The sequence below is a fragment of the Saccoglossus kowalevskii genome, chromosome 22 (assembly GCF_978046115.1).
Source record: "Saccoglossus kowalevskii chromosome 22, keSacKowa6.1, whole genome shotgun sequence".
Lineage (NCBI taxonomy): Eukaryota > Metazoa > Hemichordata > Enteropneusta > Harrimaniidae > Saccoglossus > Saccoglossus kowalevskii.
The window spans coordinates 18,651,274-18,673,710 of NC_140662.1; the positions used below are offsets into that span (position 1 = coordinate 18,651,274).

The window sequence follows — 22,437 nt, forward strand, 5'->3', positions numbered from 1 at the left end:
ACGATGATTTTGAAGCAGGTACAGATAGCGATTCGACAATTTAGAAAAGGATACAACTGGTGAAGAGAAGCATAGCTCGAAGAACAAATCCTGACACTGACCCTGTAGACTCCGAGTTGGAATGTGATGGAAATGCAATGTCTGCGCTAAACAATACAAAACGACACAATGGTGTAAAAACCACTGCAATTCTTCAATTAATTAAATATTCATTTGAAGTATGAATTATGAATGTGGCAAAAATTTGCGATTCAAAAACGGGGGCAAACGTTTGATGACACAAATGGCGATGCATGTCAAGGTTTCTGATGTGCCCAAATTTATGTAAAGTTTCAAGCGAGCTAATAAAAAAAATAGGAAACCTATACGCAGTTCCAATCCAAGAACCACAGGCGAATGGTAATAAGCCATGCTAAGTTGCTTGTTGTTATGTAATTATATCACTACGAGTAAGTGCCCATTACAATAAAGATGTTAAATACTACTCAAAGTTGTTGAAAACACGTTGAAGCAAGATTTCATTTTCAATTGTAAACAGCTTTAAATATTCACATATTTTGCGAGTGTGCATACCATGTACCTGTCACAAGAATAACCAATCCAATGAAACATGCACGGGGTTGTTATCAATGTTCGAGTTAGTAAGCTAATTAATTTCCTGTGATTCAATCATTATATTAATTTTCTTTACAGCTATTATTCTATTGGCGGAGCCTCAGTGTTGAATTCCAATATGGTGATTACAACACACCTGTGCAAATTTGAGTCTAATTTAAACGAGCTCCTGTAAGTCTCTAATAATACATCACCAATTAACTGTTATTTATTTTTTTCTACAATAAATACAATATGAATACAATTATTGATCAATAATTAAGTTTGCTATTTCTTTGCAATCATTTTGAGATATCCTTTGTAAACGACGTTGCTCACGATGAACACCATTCTATGTTGCGTGTTCAAGTAACTGGTAACTTGTGCGCACGCCTATTCAATAATAGATTATACTATCGGGAGGGTGTGAACAGGTGGCATCTTCGTTGAAGAAGCAACAACAACTTGGAACAAATTATGCCTTTTTAGATTTTCTGAGGAAAGAAAGAAACCGAAAGTTACCCTAAACCAACCTGAAGGTATGATGATAGTGTTACTCCGTTACGAAACGTGTGGAAAGTGTAATTCACAGAGTCAGCGTCGGCAGTTGTGTACTGCATTAATATTTGCAGCGGCCTCCATTCATTTCATTATGTGCGGGAAAACTGATTAAACTCAAGTTTATGCATTTACAGAACCAGAGAATTCCATACTGCATAACGTCCTTACCGACATCCCCCGAGACATGATCTGAGTTACCAAATAATATCATAGAAATGATGCAGAATTTAACAGGATAATACAGTTCAATTCATAATTATAGTGTGTGGTCATATTTATGTTGACCCTTCATAATTCCCACAAATTATCAGCGACAAGGTCGAATCGTACCAAATAAATCAGAATTTAAATTATAGTCATTAATTTGTGTCTTAATTTTCCATATTTTAAATCAAAAGTTCACACCACCACTGTCACAATGTAAGGCCTGCTTATTGCTATTGAGAGGGGGCACCCACAGAACTCACACTGGACAGGGGGTTCTTTCACTGCTAGAATGGGGTAGATTAGACAATAGTACTGGAAATGGAATATACATACACCAACATATCAAGTTAAAGCTCCTGGCAAAAGAAACAAAGCACAGAAAAATACAATGAATAAATTCACTAAAATATGGGATTGCCTAGGGAATTGTGCATTGGTGATAACTTACGGTTCCAGGATGTGGAAATTGATGATAGTCAATGGCTTCTGCAACACAGCAACGAAGAAATACAGAAGTCTTGCTTGCAGAGAAACGCTGTTATTCTGGAGGTCGCCGCTTTTAGCAGGAGATCGCAGAGCAGTTCATAAAAGTCTCACAGAATGATGATTGAAGCCTGTATCACAATATCGGAGCATCTACACTAAGGATACTCAGTAGAAATGATAGGCCCCAACTGTCCTCAGTCTGTCCAATTTATAAGCACAAATGGCGCAGATTCAGGTACACCCCCTGGGTTTCCACATGAGCCAATCAGAATGTGGTCTTGCTAGCAGCTGTCTCACGTAGGCAAGTCAGTAAATCGTAAACATACTTTGTTTTTTAAATCACATGCACACTTGGTAGATTCCAAATTTTCTCCCAAAGCTGTAAACACCCTTTGTTATGTAAATCACAAACACACCTGGTAGATTTAAACTGTCCTTCCAAAGTTAAAAACAAGTATGACCGGTCAATCACCTTCATGGCAGTTATCACACGGCAATGCACACCGTTTCTTCCCATGATTCCATGTACACTTCTATTTGCAGGGTTTGAGGCAATACGACAAAAACATTAAATGAAGGATGCTGACAACTATCAATGCAAAAAACTCACCGGTATATATTGTATATTAGGATAATATCTACTGTAGCTGAGCAACAAGAAAGTGCCAGTTTGCTCTAGTATCTTATTTTTTTCCAACAGTTCATAATTGTCTAAATGGCAATACTCCACGGGCAATCCTCATGCACATTATAGTTCTCCCACCAATTCATGGACAATTCAAAAAAATTAACTTGCATAAACCATAAACACAAAATTATTTTTTATTTTTTTATAAGACAAATAAGACTCCCAAACTTTTCATAGTTATTGGCATTAGTTATTGATCACGTCTAAAACTTCGACCATCTTAGAAAACAGAACTGTCTGAAATATTGATTAATGTTCATTTTTAAGTTCGCCAGCCGGGGTTCCTTTATTTGGTCGGTTTGGTGCCGGATTTGACATACTAAATAATGATATTGTATGCGGTTTTGACTTGTAACAACGTCTTGAATGCTGTAGCACTATTATCACTGATTCTTTGATTTGTGTGCAAGTTGAACGTCGTCATTAATCGTTCCCAACAGCAACATAAGCCTTGTACACCCAGGTCCAATAGGGGATTTTCCGTACAATTGCGAGATCTCGCGAGATGTATGAAAAACGCGCGTCGAACGTCTGCCGCAAAAATCGAACGATTTTCTTTATTTCGTAACTCACATCGACCGGCCGATCTTCGACAGAGAAATATTGCTTCCGAATACCCTTACTTAATCAAAATTGCCTATCATCAAATGTGGACAGCACATTATTAAGCATGGAAATGTCTCCCAAAATACTTCGCGTTTGTCGAATCCCACGCGATGTTTGACGCCACTACGACGCTATGACCTTTGTTTGTCCTGTTTTTACGTTCGATTTCACGCATAACGCGTGATTCTCGCAGTGAACGGAAAATGGGGTATTGACAAAAGTATTATCAATTGCTAATTAAACATCCGGTAAACTAGTGTGTCATGCGTTCCAGCCTGTGACATTGATTGTAGCTATGCGTCAAAAATGTCCATACACTAACAATTAGCCAGTGATGTTCTGTTGGTTTTACATCGCCGAGCTGAGCGAGCATCCAATATCTCCTGTCGCAGTGATTGTGGAGATTAATTTACACCAATATTGCTGAGTTAGTCTGCAATAATAGAAACCTGACAATCGTCATTAGGCTCCGGATGCAGATGCACGATAACTTGATACCTCATGTAATCAAATCTATCCTACTCAGCATATTGTAATATTGTTCATTATCCACAACACAAAGAGCCATTTCTTTGGCTTTTCCATTCGGCCGATCGAGTGAAAGTCGTGATGTCCATTACGGCAAATCACTCCACTTTAAAGCCAGTCATTGTCAATCTCGTGTCTTGCGTTATATAGATTTCTTGACAGAATTGTTTTGGCCTAATATTAGGTGATGCACACGCAATATTTTGTAAATATTGTCAGTTTCAATCTACTGGATACCAACTGGGCATTGTATGTCACATTAGATACTTTTGCAAACATGCGTTTACGTTTCTCGTTGAGATTATGCAACTTGTTCTGCCTAGCCATTACTCTAATTCATTTACATGTGTCATTTTTAATATTGTTCGGATTTCTCCCACCTCGCCCATTCTTTATGCGGTTACTTTGGCTCTTCTGGTTCCTAAACCCAATGTGTTTCATTTATCTGCAGTAAATAGTACAAAAGCATGGATATCGGAAGCGGTTGTAAAATGTTGTTCATTCACCAGCTCGAGCATGCGTCCATGAAATTCCTTCCCATTGTCATTCTGTAAGGCCTCGACGGGCCATGCTATCTGTATATGGTCAACAATATTATCGCACTTTTTTCAGATTTAAAAAAGTGACTCAAGTACCCACGTTGGGGAAGTGACAGCCAAAGCTTATCCGGATACATATACGGGCGGTTATTGGTGTAAAATCCGGATTGTTTGTGAATCGTGCTCGAAGCGTGTTGAATTCGAGATTGTATCCACACTGACTCCATAGAAGGTTTGACGAATATGATATTTTAATTTCCTATTACCATATCCGTTTGTTTTATTAGTCACTTTCTCTACACACGTCATGATTCCACATTATCGTATTACTAGGTTGTTTTCGTAGTAAAGTTTACCCACGACATATATTACAACCCGAGAAAAGCCTAACTATTCGACTGTGACATTGCTATTATGAAGGGGAAATTCTTCTCTCTGGGTTCTCCACACGTGTCAGGGGTGAATCTCGTCTCGTCTCTCTATCGCGTCCCCTTGAGGTACGGGATCGGGAAAGTCACTTAAGCTTTACAGTCAAATAAGACACACACAACAAAATACGTTTCAACTCTCGTCTTAGTCAGTCAGTCGAGCACTCTATAAGACACAGCGCCCTGGGGAAAAGTCCCCAAGACTATCGCAAGGCTGACCCAAGACTCTGTCCCAAGACTGCGTCTCAAGACTCCCCCCAAGACTCTCCAGGACTGGACTTGTCGTGGTGTACTCGCCAAGACCAACTAAATACAACTTTATTCATTTTCAAAATCTTAACCAATTACAAAGCAGTAAAAAGACTCTAGGGCGTAACCTTCAATCATAAAGCCAATTACACTAAGTACTGAATACGTCATATCTTTTGATTAATCGTTCACTACATTAATAACTACGAATACTAAACTGTCAGAAATAGTAGTCCGAATAGCGACGGTTATCTCGTAATTAGTTCCAAATCACTGAGTCGAGTTCCGTCCAGGACCTCGCCTGCCTAAACGATGACAGACATAACACAACATTTCACTCGTAATCAGCTAATTAAGTCGATCAACAGATACGTGTAAACAATTTCATCATACTATATCAAAATACAAATCTACTAATATTTTGAAGTCCATAGCACAAATGCAGTTTCAAAGAAAATTGAGAATAATATTAAATAGTACATAGTTGCACAATACTTAGCTATTGATTATTTTTTTATATTTTAGATACAACAGTCAAATAATATGCTGTTGGTGACTAGAAACACTTGACGGGACTGTCTATTTAGATTAAAGTAATTCGCAGTACAATGCACAGAAAAAAAAACATTTAATAAAATAATCTTTCTCCCATTGTATATAACAAAGCCCTGAAGGTCATCACCCATTTCCACAGTGAAACAAATCAAATAATCTAAACAAAAGTTGCACATATATAAAAACATATGTCATGAAATAGATCTATTTGGAAACGCCATCCAAACACAGAAAACCCGTGGTAAATCAGGTTACTTTAGACCGATTTGCATGACCTAAAACTACCTCTCATTCAATCACTATCGTATATTTACAGGTGTGATACACTGGTGAAATATAATATTGTTTAAATAACAGGGAAACAAAATTGAACACCCTTGTTCACGTCATGTAATCACGCTATAGTGGGCAGTGCTGAATTTGTTATTTTATTTATAATATCACGAAATATTTATTTAGGTAATAAAAGACAACGTGCTGCCAATTATTGAGTGATAACTGGGAAAGGTGCGCAATAATGAACAATATCAGTCGAGTCTGTCATTTGAGTGAACATCATTGTTAAAGACTTGCCATTATGCAGTATTCAGCAGTGCCGAATCCTTTATTTCAATTAAATACCTCGAAATATGTGATAAACTTTGAAAGAAGAAAATAACAAGTTGGTCCGTGCATTGTAGAAGCTCACGATTCAGTTACGACTTGTTGTTTAATTTATTTCACAATTGGTGAAGAGTTTCAACATGAAAGTTCGATGTCTGATTGTTATTGACTGTATTATGAAAGCGACATACCTGGCTGATACAGCGTACCGTTATCGCTGGCAATTGATTGCACTGAAAACCAAATACAGGCGACATGTTTTATTATATTTTACATAGAAATATGCAAATTTTGCCTGCGAGTTTAATTAATTCCCACTTGAATTATGTGAAATTGTCGTAGCATAATCATATTATACTAGTACAGGTATGGATTCTAAAGATGCCTTTCGTACGCGTCACCGAACAGTGCCTCAAACGGTAGGGTTTGATACTCATCCTATGCGAAGAGAGGTATACAAAAAAATCTTTTCTCACAGAGACCAGTCTGTACCGCGTGCGAAGATCTGAATTAGCTATTAACTTTGGGTTTGACATTCGAACTATGATGGACAAGGTGGTGAATTTAATTACTTACTCTGACACGTTAGACTGAATCCAAATAAATAACCAAGCAATAATATTTTGTTCTAACGAACTTGCCACTTGATGTTCAAATATAAAAAATGACTGCATATGCGATTCCAGCTGCAGATACGAAAGGCAGTAATGTTGAACTATTTTTTTCTAAGCAATACATTTCAACAGTTCGACACAGAGGACGCCCTAATAGCTAATAGATTCACATATATCGAAGAAAAATAGTCCATTCCAATAAAAGTCAGTCGCTATGGCAACATTTTTTCAGTGAGCGAGTGTAAGAATAAATGCATTAATTTGATTAATTCCGAATAATCTAACAAAATAAGCCAGAAATAAACCCTACCAGATGTTCCGAAGTAAGGGTAGCGTTTTCTTTCGTATATTTGGAAAAGAAGCATGAAGCATAGTAGCATATTTTTTTTGTTTATTTGTCTCTATAGCTTATAGTAAGTCGGATTCTTCAAATGGTTCGCCTAATACAATTTGCCATGTTGCATGTTTTACATCCAGTAGTGTCGATGTAAATATGTCAATATTAACGATTTGTTGTATATATTCACATCCACTTCTGTATTAGTCAATACTAACAATATAATTCTCGTTGTAGTGATAGTTTATGATACGGAAAACAGTATATATACTAGTATTTTACTCATATCCATGTCACTATTGGTCTATAAAGACGAATAATTCGAATTATCAATCTTCACACGTGTGTGGAACGCCGTGAGGTTAGAAAGTGTTCGTACCGCGCCACTTTATTTTCCGAAAAAAAAATCATATTTTACAAATGTAGTCGACAGAGGGCGTATTCCAAAAACGCGAACCCGTGAAATATGATAACTCGAAATTGGATGACGAATGGTACAATAACATGAGATAGAACGTATAGTGGAAATGCGTTGGCAGAAGATGCTTCTTACACTTCATAGTCATCATTGAAGTTTTTCGCGTTTCACATTTAAAGGGCGGCAGTCGTCGTGCCGCGTCCTGTTCGATATGGGACTCATAGCGACGTATACAACACGTGTAAAATACATTGTTTATTTACATGAAATTCGAACACGCGCTGCACGACGACCACCGCGCTTTATACTTTTGTTTAAGCCAAAAGTTCGAATTAAAAACACGAGGAAGGCGTAAAAATATTTCAAAATACAAGTAATATATAAGTTGAATTTTACTATCAACGAGGGTGTCAACCGGATCACGTTCATGTCAGACATGGATGCATGGAAATAAAATTGTCATCATGAAACTAAGGTAAAACAATATTGCTAAAGAAGCAGAGAAGCCTTTTTTATTGATCAAAGTATTTCCCAAACTATACCCTATTGCCTGCATGAAAGTTTTGTCATCAAAATGCAACATAAATTGAAGCTGGAAGACGTGGTCAAAAAATTATGAGTGTTTGCTAATAATTTCCGTCACTGATAATACACATGAACGTTGAAATCCAGATGTACGATTATTGTGAAAATTAATAGTTCTACAGCAAGTGCACCATATTTATATGTATATACAAACAATTGTGTTTTGTATAAAATAAGAAAAGTGTGCAATATTATTTACATATCATGCAGCAAAATGCATTATTTATAAATAAATAAATACCATTATGTTTAAGTAAGCTCGTTATTTGTAGATAATAATACAGACTCGTGTATTGCCTATGTCATTGCTAAATAAACATTTCCAATGTTACCCCTTTGTAACTGAGGCCAGCCAGCTGTTTTAGCCCTGCATCTCAAAATATTTTCATCAGAACTGGCTGATAGTTTTTAAGGGTGTGCCAGTCACCAATATATTGATATGAGCCAGTCACAATCAGAGCCGTACATGTCTCTTAGTCTGACAAGATGATGTTTTCCTATCACCAACAACAACCAGATATTTGATTTTAAACCAACTGTAAACGTCTTGTACAGCCTATTAATTATTGCACGTATTTTTTCGATAGAATCGGCATTTTCATTAGATATACCTGAATAGATAACATTAGATTGCTCATTATCAGAACTAGTATCATCCATTGCTAGTGCATTTTTTATAATATATAATATGTTTGATTGAGATTGATGTAGAGCATGGTTCTACAGAATGTACAGAAGTTCTTTGGTACAAAGATTTGACCAGGCAATGACGATTGGGACAAACGTTCTGGAATGAGTGGAGGCCTAAAAACGGATACATCGCCAATTTTGTTTTCTTTCTGACAGTTTGTATGTTCGTTTTCTAGTCCAATGGTGTGAATGCTCACTAAAGTTTGCAGATTAAAGCAAGATTGATTGCACACAGAGTAGGTGAGAAAACTTTGGTCATGCTACATTCAGTCATACTAGAAGTACAGAATTTGCAGTTTATCTCTCGCCACCGCGTGAATGAATTTGTTGTTGATTCGATGATAAAGCTATCCTTACTGTTTACTAACTGGCGATTCTATAGTAAATCATAATGGCCAGGTTTTCCGGGTTGGTCAGGATGATATAAAAGACAAACAGGGTCGGCATTTGAAAAGAATTCACCAAAGGTTTCTCCCTTCACAAATGAATCATTCTGTGCTGTATATATATGGAGAGGACATTTGGCTACAAAACAGCACACAACATTTCTGTCACTCCAGCGTATCTATCATGTTTTTGTTATGCACTCTGCCCTATGTAAGATGACCATGTACCTATTCCCATCCAGTAAAACATCCAGCTGGCCATCATTCTGCTCATCAAAACAAGCATGATTGGCCTGCATTACTTCATCAGTATGCAATCTTAGTTTATCTGCCAATTTCTGTTCCCTTTCAACCAGCGACAAATCACCAGATAGTGCATTAACACACCTATTACAGGTACGCAGAGGGAAATTATTTCGCACAACAATGCATCTACAAAAAAACAACGACCATCACCATGTATTTTAATAACTTAATAACTGAGATCTTTAACAAAAGAATAACTACCAAAAACAAAATCTTCTGTAGCTTTATGCACAATTTTAGGTTTTGGTTGAACCATTTGGTAAGAAGTACCATGAAAACCCCATTGATTAACAACTGACATCAGTGCAGCATATTTCGAGGATTTGTCTACATTGTCGATGGTTGTTATTGAGAATGCATTTCTGACTATATTGTCCTCCATAAATGTGTCAGATGATCTTTTATTAACATATAACGATGCAGTGCGTCCATTGTACAAATGTAACATTCAACCATATCAGAAAGATAGATATGTAATGGATAGATACATTGATCAGAACATGTAAAAAGAAGTAAACAGATAGAAAATAAACGTCTGAGAAAGCGAGCCCTACTCTCCATTGAAGTTCTACGGTAAAAAACAAAATAATGCTGATCCCACTCAAAATTGTTACAATGACGATGGTTCCGTTAAGTTGTGTTTAATGTGAAATAAACAACAATCTTCCAAATAACTGGGTCAATAAGCGCCTGTATATAAAATTTACTATACAATTTATCAGCAACCAAATCTTTGTAGAAGTCTACATCAACTTTACTCAATCCCCAAACTCTCGCTTCAAGTTGTTCTATTCGGCTCTGGAGAGACACAACACTTTTACTATTTTCTAATGCAATATTGTCAGATCACTACCAGTTCGGTATAGAAGGGCAGATATTTTTTGTTAATGCTCGATTTCAAGGAAACGTGTGAAGGAAAGTAAATATACCTTATTTCTCGAATTCTAAAAGCTCTATTTCACTGTTATTTAATTTGCACATTTCATAATTATTTTCTAATGTGGTGATGAAACACAGCTTAACACACAACAGCAATATTGCTTGTTTATTGAGTAAACAAATAGAATAGTTTCATTCAATTCCTTTAGGACGACATCACTTGAAATGCACAAGCCAGACTGCACATCTAATTTTATGTTGCTAGCTATTTTAGAAAATGATTTTGTAACATTTAATACACACCATACTGTAGACTGGCAAAATCGGGACTTACTAATTAATTGTTTTAAGTCCTTTTAGCGCGATTGCGAAAACTAACGTGACCGCGAAATAATTCCTGACTGGACGCATCTGAATGTTATTAATTATTCATGATGTCAATGATTATTCATGAGTGGGTGTGTTAACGTGATCTTTTAAAGGTCACAATGCAAATTGCGGACTAGTCACGGAAACACGTGAATGTTCTGCTGCTAGTCGTATCTTGTAGTTTAGAATTGAAAAATGTAGCTGAAACGGGATAAATTGTTGTAGTGTAGTGTAGTGTAGTGTAGTGTAGTGTAGTGTAGTGTAGTGTAGTGTAGTGTAGTGTAGTGTAGTGTAGTGTAGTGTAGTGTAGTGTAGTGTAGTGTAGTGTAGTGTAGTGTAGTGTAGGTTAGAGTTATGGTGGTGGTGGTGCTGGGGTTTAGTTATTTCACTCTAAATTACAACGGAAATGTGATTCAAACATCGGAGTTGCACTTTGATTCGTTTTCAGTGCTAGTCAACAATTTGTAATTAGCATAATCATCGGAGTGATTCCGCTCCGGTGTCACTTCAACGCAGGGGGGGGGGTACAATCTCATAGTTGGGAATACTAGAGAGTTGTTTAGACCTGCATGGTCATGCAGCAAACACTGTTGGAACTCTTCACATTGTTTGCATATAACGAGTTTGACAAAGTGGATAGTCAATATCTAATTTAGTACAAAGAAATTGGAATGTTTCTTTCTTGGCATCGTGAACACTTTGACGATCACACATGTCCACACTCTCCAGAATACATTAATAATTGTTTCTTTCTGGGAGTTGCGTTGATAATGTGGGTTACTGAATCTTCTTTTTAGAGACCTTACTATCCACCAATAGAATGATTGTACCTAACTTCTACTAGTTTCCCACATTTTTTACATTTCAGACAATAAGTACCCGGATGACATTTGCACAGTCTCCTTACACCCGCACGTACAAAAAAACATTGTACGTTCATTGCTATTGTAGTAGTTTAGTATGGACTATAGGGACGACCATGAGGGCGCTGTTCATAATCGGATGCGATGACGTCATACGAACAGCGCCCTCATGGTCGTCCCTATAGTCCAGCTTTAGCATAAATAATGACGTCACAATGGGAATTCGTGCATAAATTAGCATAAATGAGGAGCAATGCCGTAAAGGGGATCATTTGAATGAGGATGACGTCACAATGGGATATTGTGAATACATTTGCATACATAAAATTGATGTGAATACGAGGTCGTGTCGAGGTCATCGTGAATACATTTGCATAAATTACTATCAATTTGAACAGCGCCCTCATGGTCGTCCCTATAGTCCAGCTTTAGCATAAATAATGACGTCACAATGGGAATTCGTGCATAAATTAGCATAAATGAGGACCAATGCTGTAAAGGGGATCATTTGAATGAGGATGACGTCACAATGGGATATTGTGAATACATTTGCATACATAAAATTGATGTGAATACGAGGTCGTGTCGAGGTCATCGTGAATACATTTGCATAAATTACTATCATTTTTTTTAATTATTTTTTTTTATTTTTTTTTATTATTTTTTAATTATTTTTAATTATTTTTAATTATTTTTTAATTGGACAGGCGTGGACGAAAGATTTTTCAGAATGTTTCGTAGAGGGCGCTCACACACACACACACACACACACACACGTTAATAAATACACGTCATTTTGAAAACTAATGGAGTTTATTGCACAAAAGAAGTAAACAAGAATGAAATATTGACATGGAGTATATATTTATGACATGGTTGAGTATTTTTTTAACGTCACAAAAAAACATACGATGTGAGTAAGGAAAATAGTTGCGTAGTGTATAAATGTTTAGCGTGATTAAATATTTCTTTGTTAACACCTCGAAAAATACGTAGATACATGTAAATGTGCGGCGTGGTTAAATTTATTTTTAATGCCACAAAAAATACGAGTACATAAACGATTCGATTAAAACACAGAAACGAGAAAAGCCAATAATAGTAAACATTGATCAATAAAAAATAATTCATTCTATATATACATATGTTGTTTATTTTTACATTTCTTACTTCCTTTCAATGAGTCAAGCAGTCTGTACACTTTTTTTTTATTCCATCACTATAATCAGAATCGCTCATCTGTCGTACAAGAAAGAGAGAGAGAGAGGATAATATTAAAAACCGATAGTTATATAAAGAAAGTATAAGTTATGTGTTGAAAATTTAATAATATGAATTATCCCGTAAAACTGCGGTCATCAATCCGCTAAAATGCAAAGTATGCAAAATCGGTTGATCGACGTACAGTTTGTTTTTCAAAAAATGGCGGACTACGCTACTATGAGTTAAAATGTATAATTACCTGATCGTTTCACAGAATAACTTTTGACATACATAATCATCACACGGAATGAGTTTACGGTGTAACGTAGCGATTTTCGTTTTTCCCCCCGACGAAGAAAATATGTCCTCGCTTCTTGCCAAAGATTCAAAGGCGGTAGACCAAGTTTGACCTTCCGTGAAAAGTTCATCTCATGGACACTACGAGTCATACAGGACGTATTGGCAACACATGGCTTGAAAGTATTTGATGATTGTAGATCCACGTACGAGAAATCTTATAAATTCCATGACATGACTACCGTACGAGTCATAATAGTCTTCGTGGTAAGGGTATTTCAGACAGAAAGTGGCCCAACGCGTTCCACTCGCGAATATCAACGGTGTTTGATATAAGCGATGTGTATCATTCCGAAGCACACTTGTGAATGCCAGTCTGAACTCAATCACAAGATTAAATGTAAGGCGTGTCTAGTCCTAAGTGTTCCCAACGTGAAATAGACCTCCCACGTAGATGATAAACAACAGATGTTGGTATATTTATGTTATCTAAAACATGAACACTCACAAACAGCCTGAGGGATATCGAGTTTCAAGTTGAAAGCGTGAATTTCGACCTGCGTGTATGGGATACTGATAACATGACTCGACATTCTGTTGACCCCGGCACTATCAGTCAATTCACTGACTTAAACCACAGTCACTCTACTAGGACGGTTAGGAAGCGCTGCGTCATTCTATTGTACCCACCCTTGTCTCCATAAACATTGAAACAAGAGAGGTGTTAACGAGTTAAGAAGTCATTAGCATTAAACAGGCGACGGAAAACACGCGATAAATCATGAGACAGTGCGAGAGTTGCGTCATTTTCCCCCACAAAGCATTGCAATACATGGCACTTTGACCTTTCAACGAAGAGCAGTCTCAAATGCGGAAATGAACATGCTTTGTATATACACGTTTTTCGCGAGAAAATCTTGCTGTCTTGTATGGCATTCTGAAATTATAAATAGTTAATAGAATACTATATTAGTGAATTTCCCCCAAAAGTCGTCCCTGTCTCGACTGAATCAAAACATGTTGAACGGGATTTGTATCAGTCGTCAAATAAAGCGAATGGAGGGATATGAAAGCACGACAATCAAAAATCTCTTTTGTCCAATTACCTCCTATGAAAACTATGCAATAAAGCAACACGGCGACCACCTCCATAGACGAAAACATGCAAAACTTCGCCATAAAGTGACTCTAAAAACACACAAAAAATACGAGAATGGACAAAGGAATATTGTAAAGGTTTGCAGACATCAATGTTTTTAGCGATAAAATTGTTTCTAAACTGAGTGAGGGGTTTATTTTACGGACCGAAAGACTGTTAGAGATCAAGACAAAGAGACTGTCAACAAAACACCGTTTTTCTCGAGTAAAGCATCTTCAAGATTGCAAAAGAATGCTCATCTGAAAAATACAATATCACTCCTAGTCACAGTTCAGTTGAGATTGTAGTTTGATGTAAAAATAAAGCACAATTTAAAAAAGTTCACAGTCTTCTCGAGGGTCTTCTCGAGCAACATCGAACGCAATAAATAATGGTGAAAAATAGTGCATTCCAATGACAAATACGTCATAGTTTTGAGACCAGCATAGGTTCTCAGAAGCTGCTCGTTCACACCTTTAACCAATAGAGCTTCCTAACCGTCCTAGTAGAGTGACTCCTAGTAGAGTGACTGTGCTTAAATTATTTTTATCAATTAGCCTTTGCTAAAATACTACCGTCATTTTCCACGTCATTAAAAAAAACATGGCCCGCAGCGGAGGGATTTGAAATAAAACACGTTCAATCTCGTAATGACGCGTTCTCCGTGTCAATGTTACGATTATACTCGAAATTGACTATTTGGGGGATAAAAACTGGGTCAACTTGATTCAGTCAACATGAATCTGACCCAGGCAGTATGATGATTCCAGTCCGTCACCAATTCACTTGTCTGAAAAGGCACACCCCAAGGGTGTATGACGCCTTGTCTCAATTCAGGCCGAATCAAAGACTGTGCACGCCGTCGATCTATATCTGTGATCGATGTAGACCAGAAACATTCCACCACTCTGATCGTTTTTATATCATCGGTAATTCAGTGTACCGCTCGAATGTAATGCATCAATCAATAGTTTAGTTTTGAAGGTTTATTTTACAATAACTGGAAAACCGACCGAAATCGCGAAATTTTAGGATTCAATCTTTACTCAGTCAAACATCAAAACTAAGTATTCAGTTCATTCTCTCTTCACTAATAAAATGGCAGTACTCAGCAAACTATCATTCATCGTTTTTTTAAACAGCATTTCGAGTATCCACGATTTCGAAATACTAGAAGAGGCAAGAACGAACGTTACATTTGAATGGTCAAATGACAAGGGGCTGACCCCGCTCGAACGTGCAACAGAATGTATTAAATACATTGACCCATTTGAAAAACAGAGTCAACCTCAAAAACATTGAGAGCCATAGCCGATGCTTCAAACAACGAGTTTCTCTTCAAATGGTTCAAAACCAAATTAAATGAAGCACTATGATTCGTCACAAATTACGCTGACATCCTTAGCAGCCTGGCAAAAGAAATCACTCAACTAACCACACCACCAGATTCAAATTTCCACGATCAACGACAAAAAAGAAACATTATAGGCGATCTCCTGTTCGAGGTAACGGCCTTGGCTTGGCTACAAAGAGACAATTGTAGTTACTAGCTCGAGAAATTGACCCATATTTCTAAGACAAAATTAACCAAATTTTGAAATTATACATATTTTAATACCAAACTTGTCATTTTTACCAACAAACTACTGAATCACAGTACGTATAATAACGTATACCATTGACAAATTCAGACTCCGCTTATAAATTATACTCGATTATGTCTTTACCACTAATTTAAAATAAACAGTTATATTGGAAAGAATGAGATGAAATTTTATTATTATCATTGTAGATTCAATAAGCAAACTGGAAGCGGGTCAAGAAATCGTAAATGTTTCATATTATAGAGATGGTGCGTAGTTTGTTCTTTGACGGTAAACACGTACGCATTTTCAATGGCGAACATCGACCAGTAATAATGGCATACACTTTGTATGCTAATTCATGTTTAATAAAATGCGCTAAGTTTTGATTATTCCCAAGATGTACAGAGAGCACTCGCTTATCCATTAGACAGATTCCACTATACAATTATAATATCCTGACCGCATTGTTTAAACTCTCGTAAATCGACTGTTTGACGTGACTGGGGCACCGGTGGACGAGAAATGCGTGCGTGCACATTACATTTCGTTAACACTTTCATTCATAATAGTATCACTTGCAATATGGCGTAATATCAATCGACGATCCTCAAAATACTGTATGTATGTATGCACGTTGTAGTTCGAATGATTAGATATTTCTTTTATTTTGCCATTTTTGTCGATTCTTTCATTATGAACAGTGTTGACTTGCTCTCGAAATAAATACTTTACACCGATGTTACCGTTTGTAATGTTTATAGTGTATACGTGAAAGATATTCGCCTTTGAAATAATAATTGAAGACACAACTATATAGTCTTCAAATCAGCTGGGTGTTATTATTGAAGTAACGCACGACGCGTGATATTGTTTTAATGGGGTCTGATCGCGTTTCATAACTCCTGTATTGAATAATGCCATGAATCAAATTGTCCTAACAACATGGTAAACACGGGTCAGCAATAAGTAGCTATTTTATCGGTGAGGAAAGATCTGCTTCTTGATTGCGATTATGATTATGTCTAATATAATTTATAATAATCTATTACTCTACGTACACAACTTGAAGCGGGCTTTTCAATTCAACTCACTGCGGCCGTACACAACATGGCTAGTTCCCCCTACGAAAGAGTGCGTGCGTGTGTTGCAACGCTATCTGTGACCACTGAGCTTTTCAAATATTTACAAAGCACGATGTGATAACTGAGGCGGTAAACTGACCATGATGTCAATATCCAACCATCTAATTTGCACAATAATAATTAAAATTGAAACCGTATTCATGCGTGGGATCTTGGTTGGAAATACAACGAAGTAACAAAAAACCAGCAAAGTGTAACAATAATAAAATCACAAACATGTGAATGTAAAGCAAAAAAAAAAATATTTGGTGGTTGGTTTAGGCATTTGGCATTTTAGGATTTTTTTTTCTTATCGTGCCCTGAATCAGATGTGGACGAATGTTCCTAGCTCAATGATTGTTTTGTCATTTTAACTTTTTTAGTATACCTGTTAGGTGTTCATCATCTGTCCTAAAGTTGATTTTATTGTATTTAATATTTTAATCATGATTTTTTTTGTTTCTTATTGTATAGATTACAAATGAGAAGATATTGTTTTTCGTTCACTGTTTTGTCATTTTAACTTTTTTAGTATACCTGTTAGGTGTTCATCATCTGTCCTAAAGTTGATTTTATTGTATTTAATATTTTAATCATGATTTTTTTTTGTTTCTTATTGTATAGATTACAAATGAGAAGATATTGTTTTTCGTTCACAATTTTCTAGTTGTCACAAACTGAGCAAATTCAGTCTTCAGCTATAAGATTATATACAATAAAGTAACAAAAATAAGCAATGTGTAACAATAATAAAATCACAAACATTTGAATGTAAAGAAAAACAAATTATTTTGTGATTGGTTTAGACATCTGGTATTTTAGTTTTTTTTTCTTGTCGTAACCTGAAACAGATGTGGACGAATTTTCCTAGCTCAATGATTATTTTGTCATTTTAACTTCTTAGTATATCTGTTAGGTGTTCATCGTCCGTCCTAAAGTTGATTTTATTGTATTTAATATTTTAATCATGATTATTTCGTTCCTCCATGTATAGATTACAATTGAGAAGTTGTTTTTCGTTCTCAATTTTCTAGTTGTCACAAACTGGGCAAATTTAGTCTTCAGCTATAATGTTATTATATCTACCCCTTTCCATTTTAAGGGTATGAGCCCTTATTCCGAGTTTCGCCTTAGCGCAGCACTATGTTTTAGATTTTTGATTGTGGTGATATATTTTTTTATATGCAAATTCTGTTTTAATTTTTCTGTAAGTTCGTAACTTGTTTTTATGATGTGTACTTTTATTTGCATCGTGTAATGTTTCTGTGCTATGAATTTCTAAAGGATTGTTCGAATTACCTGTCAATATTTCAATGATTTTCTTTTTTGTCATCCTGAGATTTATGTGTATTTCAAATATTATTTTTGCCATAGTCAAATTGTTTAAAATCTGATTCATGTCTTTTACAAGGATATTTTCTCAACTCTAGCAGGCTTGCCAAATTTCTTGGTTTGCTATTTACTTTGATCCATGTCTTTTACCCATGCTGTTTAAAAAAACGATGAATGATAGTTTGCTGAGTACTGCCATTTTATTAGTGAAGAGAGAATGAACTGAATACTTAGTTTTGATGTTTGACTGAGTAAAGATTGAATCCTAAAATTTCGCGATTTCGGTCGGTTTTCCAGTTATTGTAAAATAAACCTTCAAAACTAAACTATTGATTGATGCATTACATTCGAGCGGTACACTGAATTACCGATGATATAAAAACGATCAGAGTGGTGGAATGTTTCTGGTCTACATCGATCACAGATATAGATCGACGGCGTGCACAGTCTTTGATTCGGCCTGAATTGAGACAAGGCGTCATACACCCTTGGGGTGTGCCTTTTCAGACAAGTGAATTGGTGACGGACTGGAATCATCATACTGCCTGGGTCAGATTCATGTTGACTGAATCAAGTTGACCCAGTTTTTATCCCCCAAATAGTCAATTTCGAGTATAATCGTAACATTGACACGGAGAACGCGTCATTACGAGATTGAACGTGTTTTATTTCAAATCCCTCCGCTGCGGGCCATGTTTTTTTTAATGACGTGGAAAATGACGGCAGTATTTTAGCAAAGGCTAATTGATAAAAATAATTTAAGCACAGTCACTCTACTAGGAGTCACTCTACTAGGACGGTTAGGAAGCTCTATTGGTTAAAGGTGTGAACGAGCAGCTTCTGAGAACCTATGCTGGTCTCAAAACTATGACGTATTTGTCATTGGAATGCACTATTTTTCACCATTATTTATTGCGTTCGATGTTGCTCGAGAAGACCCTCGAGAAGACTGTGAACTTTTTTAAATTGTGCTTTATTTTTACATCAAACTACAATCTCAACTGAACTGTGACTAGGAGTGATATTGTATTTTTCAGATGAGCATTCTTTTGCAATCTTGAAGATGCTTTACTCGAGAAAAACGGTGTTTTGTTGACAGTCTCTTTGTCTTGATCTCTAACAGTCTTTCGGTCCGTAAAATAAACCCCTCACTCAGTTTAGAAACAATTTTATCGCTAAAAACATTGATGTCTGCAAACCTTTACAATATTCCTTTGTCCATTCTCGTATTTTTTGTGTGTTTTTAGAGTCACTTTATGGCGAAGTTTTGCATGTTTTCGTCTATGGAGGTGGTCGCCGTGTTGCTTTATTGCATAGTTTTCATAGGAGGTAATTGGACAAAAGAGATTTTTGATTGTCGTGCTTTCATATCCCTCCATTCGCTTTATTTGACGACTGATACAAATCCCGTTCAACATGTTTTGATTCAGTCGAGACAGGGACGACTTTTGGGGGAAATTCACTAATATAGTATTCTATTAACTATTTATAATTTCAGAATGCCATACAAGACAGCAAGATTTTCTCGCGAAAAACGTGTATATACAAAGCATGTTCATTTCCGCATTTGAGACTGCTCTTCGTTGAAAGGTCAAAGTGCCATGTATTGCAATGCTTTGTGGGGGAAAATGACGCAACTCTCGCACTGTCTCATGATTTATCGCGTGTTTTCCGTCGCCTGTTTAATGCTAATGACTTCTTAACTCGTTAACACCTCTCTTGTTTCAATGTTTATGGAGACAAGGGTGGGTACAATAGAATGACGCGGCGCTTCCTAACCGTCCTAGTAGAGTGACTGTGGTTTAAGTCAGTGAATTGACTGATAGTGCCGGGGTCAACAGAATGTCGAGTCATGTTATCAGTATCCCATACACGCAGGTCGAAATTCACGCTTTCAACTTGAAACTCGATATCCCTCAGGCTGTTTGTGAGTGTTCATGTTTTAGATAACATAAATATACCAACATCTGTTGTTTATCATCTACGTGGGAGGTCTATTTCACGTTGGGAACACTTAGGACTAGACACGCCTTACATTTAATCTTGTGATTGAGTTCAGACTGGCATTCACAAGTGTGCTTCGGAATGATACACATCGCTTATATCAAACACCGTTGATATTCGCGAGTGGAACGCGTTGGGCCACTTTCTGTCTGAAATACCCTTACCACGAAGACTATTATGACTCGTACGGTATTCATGTCATGGAATTTATAAGATTTCTCGTACGTGGATCTACAATCATCAAATACTTTCAAGCCATGTGTTGCCAATACGTCCTGTATGACTCGTAGTGTCCATGAGATGAACTTTTCACGGAAGGTCAAACTTGGTCTACCGCCTTTGAATCTTTGGCAAGAAGCGAGGACATATTTTCTTCGTCGGGGGAAAAAACGAAAATCGCTACGTTACACCGTAAACTCATTCCGTGTGATGATTATGTATGTCAAAAGTTATTCTGTGAAACGATCAGGTAATTATACATTTTAACTCATAGTAGCGTAGTCCGCCATTTTTTGAAAAACAAACTGTACGTCGATCAACCGATTTTGCATACTTTGCATTTTAGCGGATTGATGACCGCAGTTTTACGGGATAATTCATATTATTAAATTTTCAACACATAACTTATACTTTCTTTATATAACTATCGGTTTTTAATATTATCCTCTCTCTCTCTCTTTCTTGTACGACAGATGAGCGATTCTGATTATAGTGATGGAATAAAAAAAAAAGTGTACAGACTGCTTGACTCATTGAAAGGAAGTAAGAAATGTAAAAATAAACAACATATGTATATATAGAATGAATTATTTTTTATTGATCAATGTTTACTATTATTGGCTTTTCTCGTTTCTGTGTTTTAATCGAATCGTTTATGTACTCGTATTTTTTGTGGCATTAAAAATAAATTTAACCACGCCGCACATTTACATGTATCTACGTATTTTTCGAGGTGTTAACAAAGAAATATTTAATCACGCTAAACATTTATACACTACGCAACTATTTTCCTTACTCACATCGTATGTTTTTTTGTGACGTTAAAAAAATACTCAACCATGTCATAAATATATACTCCATGTCAATATTTCATTCTTGTTTACTTCTTTTGTGCAATAAACTCCATTAGTTTTCAAAATGACGTGTATTTATTAACGTGTGTGTGTGTGTGTGTGTGTGTGAGCGCCCTCTACGAAACATTCTGAAAAATCTTTCGTCCACGCCTGTCCAATTAAAAAATAATTAAAAATAATTAAAAATAATTAAAAAATAATTAAAAAAAATAAAAAAAAATAATTAAAAAAAATGATAGTAATTTATGCAAATGTATTCACGATGACCTCGACACGACCTCGTATTCACATCAATTTTATGTATGCAAATGTATTCACAATATCCCATTGTGACGTCATCCTCATTCAAATGATCCCCTTTACAGCATTGGTCCTCATTTATGCTAATTTATGCACGAATTCCCATTGTGACGTCATTATTTATGCTAAAGCTGGACTATAGGGACGACCATGAGGGCGCTGTTCAAATTGATAGTAATTTATGCAAATGTATTCACGATGACCTCGACACGACCTCGTATTCACATCAATTTTATGTATGCAAATGTATTCACAATATCCCATTGTGACGTCATCCTCATTCAAATGATCCCCTTTACGGCATTGCTCCTCATTTATGCTAATTTATGCACGAATTCCCATTGTGACGTCATTATTTATGCTAAAGCTGGACTATAGGGACGACCATGAGGGCGCTGTTCGTATGACGTCATCGCATCCGATTATGAACAGCGCCCTCATGGTCGTCCCTATAGTCCATACTAAACTACTTATTGTTGATTAATTGACAAATTCACAAATTGAATTTTCAAATTTAAAAGAATCGATGTAATAATTTTGGCATAGATACAACGCCATACATGGTATATATGTCAGAAAATTAAACTTTCTTTGCGGGGACTTTGATACATGTGATATAATAATAATGACCCAACTAGTTGCCGAACGGCGTCATACGAACTGCTACATCACACAGGCTCGGCAGAATTATTGACCCAAGTGGTGCTCGAGTGAACCAGTGCAGACGACAGACTATTACATTGGTTTCGTTTACACGTCATTGGTAAAGTGACTCTCCCCTTAAAATAACTTAAAATCATAATACCATAATTTTACTTTGTTTTTTCTTGGCATAAAACAAAATTAAATCCAATTTCCGAAAAATACCTATATACTATCAGCATTCGGTATC

The 22,437-nt window shown here is 36.3% G+C and overlaps 2 long non-coding RNA genes across 2 annotated transcripts; one reads left to right on the top strand and one right to left on the bottom strand.

Annotated features, from left to right (window-relative positions):
- Positions 1-12,621: 12,621 nt before the first annotated feature.
- Positions 12,622-13,588, bottom strand: LOC146729094 (uncharacterized). Its single transcript, XR_014928177.1, has 2 exons — positions 12,954-13,588; positions 12,622-12,730 (listed from the first exon to the last, which is right to left on the bottom strand). It is a non-coding gene; the product is annotated as an uncharacterized LOC146729094 (long non-coding RNA).
- Positions 13,589-19,800: 6,212 nt separating this feature from the next.
- LOC146729095 (uncharacterized) lies at positions 19,801-20,974 on the top strand. The gene is made up of 2 exons (XR_014928191.1): positions 19,801-20,641; positions 20,865-20,974. It is a non-coding gene; the product is annotated as an uncharacterized LOC146729095 (long non-coding RNA).
- The last annotated feature ends 1,463 nt before the right edge of the window (positions 20,975-22,437 follow it).